Source organism: Triticum aestivum, chromosome 2A (assembly GCF_018294505.1).
Source record: "Triticum aestivum cultivar Chinese Spring chromosome 2A, IWGSC CS RefSeq v2.1, whole genome shotgun sequence".
In the NCBI taxonomy this organism is placed as follows: domain Eukaryota; kingdom Viridiplantae; phylum Streptophyta; class Magnoliopsida; order Poales; family Poaceae; genus Triticum; species Triticum aestivum.
In genome coordinates this window covers 32,210,406-32,217,232 of record NC_057797.1, presented here as the reverse complement: position 1 = coordinate 32,217,232, position 6,827 = coordinate 32,210,406, and positions in this window count along the sequence as shown.

Here is a 6,827-nt window from a genome sequence, read left to right as displayed (position 1 = left end):
GTTGGGGGTTTGGGGGGGTTAATTTAGGTGTTTCATATATTGTGTTAGCTAGCTATAATTAATAGAGAGAAGTGTCCTCTCTTATGTCCGTGCTTGGTCGACGCTACGTACTATACATACGTATAGAGAGGACTAGACACGCTAGCTAGCTAGTAAGCAAACGAAGGAAATAAAAGATCGTTATGAACATATATGCATACAGAGAGAAGTGATATCGACCACCTCTCCTTCTCCGAGAGATTGGTCGAACAACAAGTTCTCGTATATCTATCCGACACTACCGGCTACATATATATAATAATTATCTCTTACAAATATAATCTCCTAACATACGGACTTATGTTCCACATGGTATTCTCCGTCTTCAGCGATCACGTGGTCAAGAAAGAATGCCGTCAATTCCTCTTGAATTGCTCGCACGCGAGCTGGTGCTAGGAGTTCATCCCGCTTCCGAAACATCTAATTTGAAGAAGGGGGTCAATACATATATATATGAATGAATGAAACTTAACACAAATGATGGTAATAAAATAAAATTGTGAATGTTGTTATTTACGTACTTCATATTGTTCGTCAGAGTAGCCCTGCTCACAGGTCGTGTGGCAGATGGACTCGCAAACGTAGTATCCACAAAAATCATTCCCTTGTTCCTGCCACAACCACTTTATAAGAAATAGAGTTCAATCAAACTGATAAGCAAGAATGCCAAATGGTATTGATGAAACTAGCGCTTGAATCAATAGGAGATGCGCGAAAAATGCTACTATAGTACTTACTTTCGGGTGTCTAAATTGCAACTTCTTCGGGAGTCCTGGAGCTTTTTTGGTGAATTTTTTCCAAACCCTGCCAGACAAAGAAAACAATTACTTGATATATCAGGAAATGAACAAAGTTGTTGATATGGTGGATAATGATCGATTTAACTTACTTCTCGAGCATTTGAGTCATGTCCGCATAGTCCTGGGGATCTTTTCGTCTTGAGTCTAAGACGGTTACTAGTCCCTGCTCAAGCTTAATCTTTAGGATAATATAGTGGCAACTGCACACGCATGCATAACTCATTAATTACATTACTATAACCTTGACTAATATATAAGGGAAACCGAATACGCACAAGACAGTAACACTCACTTGAAGTTGTAAGGAAAGAGTATTATATCTTTGTTTTCATTTATTACCAACGATCGTAGCAAGTTGGCCTCGGTATCTGCGGCATGAAATTTAACCTCAGTTGCATCTATGAGATATGTGTTAATGAACCCAACATCACCGACTTGTCTTTTCTTCAATTCGGCGATCTTCAATCTGCATAATATAGTGAGGATAATTATAAATACATGCAATGAAAGAGCTGAGCTATATAGAGAGACTTAATGACAGAAGTACTACTACTTACAGACAGTAGCAGGTGACCGTTGCTTTATCGAGGGCCAATTGATTGAAAAACTGAAAGAACTCCTCAAATGGAACAGGCAACAGTTCAATCCCAACGAGGTCATGCTCCTTTTTAACTCTCACATACAAAGTACTCCTTCCCCAGACTCTCTGCAGATTTTCAAGTATCAATCATGCAATCTTCGCATCATCGTTGATAGAGATCTTTCATCTTTGACGAGAGGCTTCCCGTACTCGTATCTTTGTATCTGCACCTCCATGAAATCATAATGTACATCGTCGGGCAGGTAATCGCCAAGATTGCTATAACCGGGCACCATCCTCGGATCATTAGCGACGATGTCGCTAGGCACCTTGAGCGGGGGGCACGATTGCTTCGCTTGTTCGCCGAGCTGGGCAATTTATTTCCCAGCTCGTCGTTCTTTCAGCCTTTGATCACTGACGGTACTTCCCGACTGCTCCGCTTCGGCAAATTCCTTTCCAATAATGCGCTCATAGTTTCCTTTCGGCGGAGACTTGGGTGGTTTTGTCAGGGCAGCCAGAGTGCGCTTCGCTTTCACCGGATCTACCTTCTCCTCCGGAGGTGGATGTTTCTTTGCTTTCACCCCTTCAAAGAAGTTCCTCACTTCTTCTTGCGCGATCTCGGCGTTCTCCTCCGAGGTCCTCTCGTATGGTAACTTCTCTGGAGTCTTCAGAGAAGGACCGAATCTGTATGTCCTCCCGCCTCTGGCTGTACTGCTAGACGTCGGCAGAGCAGACGGAGCAGTTGTCTTCTTTACTTTCTTACGAGGCAGAGGAGAAGGACTACGACGCGCCGAAGCAGCCGGAGCGGCGGCAGGTCTCTTCCTCCCTTGCCGATGAGGCGGAGAAGGAGGAGGCTGGCTGCTCAGGCGCGCCGGCGCAGGCGGAGAAGGAGGCGGAGTGCCGCCGAGCGCCGGAGAAGGAGCCGGCCGAGTGCCCTGATCGTCACTCGCCGGAGGAGGAGGCGGTGAAGGAAATATGCCCTAGAGGCAATAATAAAGTTATTATTTATTTCCTTATATCATGATAAAAGTTTATTATTCATGCTAGAATTGTATTAACCGGAAACATAATACATGTGTGAATACATAGACAAACAGAGTGTCACTAGTATGCCTCTACTTGACTAGCTCGTTAATCAAAGATGGTTATGTTTCCTAACCATGGACAAAGAGTTTTCATTTGATTAACAGGATCACATCATTAGTTGAATGATCTGATTGACATGACCCATTCCATTAGCTTAGCACCCGATCGTTTAGTATGTTGCTATTGCTTTCTTCATGACTTATACATGTTCCTATGACTATGAGATTATGTAACTCCCGTGTGCCGGAGGAACACTTTGTGTGCAACCAAACGTCACAACGTAACTGGGTGATTATAAAGGTGCTCTACAGCTGTCTCCAAAGGTACATGTTGGGTTGACGTATTTTGAGATTAGGATTTGTCACTCCGATCGTCGGAGAGGTATCTCAGGGCCCTCTCGGTAATGCACATCACTTAAGCCTTGCAAGCATTGCAACTAATGAGTTAGTTGCGGGATGATGTATTACGGAACGAGTAAAGAGACTTGCCGGTAACGAGATTGAACTAGGTATTGGATACCGACGATCGAATCTCGGGCAAGTAACATACCGATGACAAAGGGAACAACGTATGTTGTTATGCGGTCTGACCAATAAAGATCTTCGTAGAATATGTAGGAGCCAATATGGGCATCCAGGTCCCGCTATTGGTTATTGACTGGAGACGTATCTCGGTCATGTCTACATTGTTCTCGAACCCATAGGGTCCGCACACTTAAGGTTTCGATGACAGATACATTATGAGTTTATACGTTTTGATGTACTGAAGGTTGTTCGGAGTCCCGGATGAGATCGCGGACATGATGAGGAGTCTCAAAATGGTCGAGACATAAAGATTGATATATTGGAAGCCTATGTTTGGATATCGGACGTGTTCCGGGTGAAATCAGGATTTTACCGGAGTACCGGGAGGTTACCGGAACCCCCCGGGAGCTATATGGGCCTTAGTGGGCCTTAGTGGAAGAAGAGGAGAGGCGGCCAGGGCTGGGCCGCGCGCCTCTCCCCCCTAGTATGAATAGGACAAGGAGAGAGGGGGCCGGTGCCCCCCTCCTTCTCTCTCTCTCTTTTCCACCTCGTGAATCCTATTCCAACTAGGATTGGGGGAGAAGTCCTACTCCCGGAGGGAGTAGGACTCCTCCTGGCGCGCCCTATGATGGTCGGCCGGCCTCCCCCTGTTGAACCTTTATATACGGAGGCAGGGGCACCCCAGAGACACACAAGTTGATCCACGTGATCATATTCTTAGCCGTGTGCGGCGCCCCCTTCCACCATAGTCCTCGATAATATTGTAGCAGTGCTTAGGCAAAGCCCTGCGACGGTAGTACATCAAGATCGTCACCACGCCGTCGTGCTGACGGAATTCTTCCCCGACACTTTGCTGGATCGGAGTCCGGGGATCGTCATCGAACTGAACTTGTGCTAGAACTCGGAGGTGCCGTAGTTTTGGTGCTTGATCGGTCGGGCCGTGGAGACGTACGACTACATCAACCAAATGCTTTCGTTGTCGATCTACAAGGGTACGTAGATCACACTCTCCCCTCTTGTTTCTATGCATCACCATGATCTTGCGTGTGCGTAGGATTTTTTTTTAAAATTACTACGTTCCCCAACAGTGGTATCAGAGCCTAGGTTTTATGTATTGTTGTTATATGCACGAGTAGAACACAAGTGAGTTGTGGGTGATATAAGTCATACTGCTTACCAGCATGTCATACTTCGGTTCGGCGGTATTGTTGGACGAAGCGGCCCGGACCGACATTACGCGTACGCTTACGCGAGACCGGTTCTCCCGACGTGCTTTGCACATAGGTGGCTTGCGGGTGATAGTTTCGCCAACTTTAGTTGAACCAAGTGTGGCTACGCCCGGTCCTTGTGAAGGTTAAAACAGCACCAACTTGACAAACTATCGTTGTGGTTTTGATGCGTAGGTAAGATTGTTTCTTGCTTAAGCCCGTAGCAGCCACGTAAAACTTGCAACAACAAAGTAGAAGACGTCTAACTTGTTTTTGCAGGGCATGTTGTGATGTGATATGGTCAAGACATGATGCTAAATTTTATTGTATGAGATGATCATGTTTTGTAACCGAGTTATCGGCAACTAGCAGGAGCCATATGGTTGTCGCTTTATTGTATGCAATGCAATCGCGCTGTAATGCTTTACTTTATCACTAAGTGGTAGCGATAGTCGTGGAAGCATAAGATTGGCGAGACGACAACGATGCTACGATGGAGATCAAGGTGTCGCGCCGGTGACGATGGTGATCATGATGGTGCTTCGGAGATGGAGATCACAGGCACAAGATGATGATGGCCATATCATATCACTTATATTGATTGCATGTGATGTTTATCTTTTATGCATCTTATCTTGCTTTGATTGACGGTAGCATTATAAGATGATCTCTCACTAAAATTATCAAGAAGTGTTCTCCCTGAGTATGCACCGTTGCGAAAGTTCTTCGTGCTGAGACACCACGTGATGATCAGGTGTGATAGGCTCTACATTCAAATACAACGGGTGCAAAACAGTTGCACACGCGGAATACTCAGGTTATACTTGACGAGCCAAGCATATGCAGATATGGCCTCGGAACACGGAGACCGAAAGGTCGAGCGTGAATCATATAGTAGATATGATCAACATAGTGATGTTCACCAATGAAACTACTCCATCTCACGTGATGATCGGACATGGTTTAGTTGATTTGGATCACGTGATCACTTAGAGGATTAGAGGGATGTCTATCTAAGTGGGAGTTCTTTAAGTAATTTGATTAATTGAACTTAAATTTATCATGAAATTAGTACCTGATAGTATCTTTCTTATGTATGTTTGATTGTAAATAGATGGCCCGTGCTGTTGTTCCATTGAATTTTAATGTGTTCCTTGAGAAAGCAAAGTTGAAAGATAATGGTAGCAATTACACGGACTGGGTCCGTAACTTGAGGATTATCCTCATTGTTGCACAGAAGAATTACGTCCTGGAAGCACCGCTGGGTGCCAGGCCTGCTGCTAGAGTAACACCAGATGTTATGAACGTCTGGCAGAGCAAAGCTGATGACTACTCGATAGTTCAGTGTGCCATGCTTTACGGCTTAGAATCGGGACTTTAACGACGTTTTGAACGTCATGGAGCATATGAGATGTTCTAGGAGTTGAAGTTAATATTTCAAGCAAATGCCCGGATTGAGAGATATGAAGTCTCCAATAAGTTCTATAGCTGCAAGATGGAGGAGAACAGTTCTGTCAGTGAGCATATACTCAAAATGTCTGGGTATAATAATCACTTGATTCAGATGGGAGTTAATCTTCGAGATGATTGCGTCATTGACAGAATTCTCCAATCACTGCCACCAAGCTACAAGAGCTTCGTGATGAACTATAATATGCAAGGGATGAATAAGACTATTCCCGAGCTCTTCGCAATGCTGAAAGCTGCGGAGGTAGAAATCAAAAAGGAGCATCAAATGTTGATGGTTAACAAGACCACTAGTTTCAAGAAAAAGGGCAAAGGGAAGAAGAAGGGGAACTTCAAGAAGAACAGCAAGCAAGTTGCTTCTCAAGAGAAGAAACCCAAGTCTGGACCTAAGCCTAAAACTGAGTGCTTCTACTGCAAGCAGACTGGTCACTGGAAGCGGAACTGCCCCAAGTATTTGGCGGATAAGAAGGATGGCAAGGTGAACAAAGGTATATGTGATATACATGTTATTGATGTGTACCTTACTAATTCTCGCAGTAGCACCTGGGTATTTGATACTAGTTCTGTTGCTAATATTTGCAACTTGAAACAGGGACTACGGATTAAGCGAAGATTGGCTAAAGACAAGGTGACAATGCGCGTGGGAAACGGTTCCAAAGTCGATGTGATCGCGGTCGGCACGCTACCTCTACATCTACCTTCGGGATTAGTATTAGACCTAAATAATTGTTATTTGGTGCCAGCGTTGAGCATGAACATTATATCTGGATCTTGTTTAATGTGAGACGGTTATTCATTTAAATCAGAGAATAATGGTTGTTCTATTTATATGGGTAATATCTTTTATGGTCATGCACCCTTGAAGAGTGGTCTATTCTTATTGAATCTCGATAGTGTTGGGGAATGTTGCAGAAAACAAAAAATTTCCTACGGTTTCACCAAGATCCATCTATGAGTTCATCTAGCAACGAGTGATTGGTTTGCATCTACATACCTTTGTAGATCACGCGCGGAAGCGTTCAAAGAACGGGGATGAGGAAGTCGTACTCGACGTGATCCAAATCACCGGAGATCCTAGCGCCGAACGGACGGCACCTCCGCGTTCAACACACGTACAATCAGC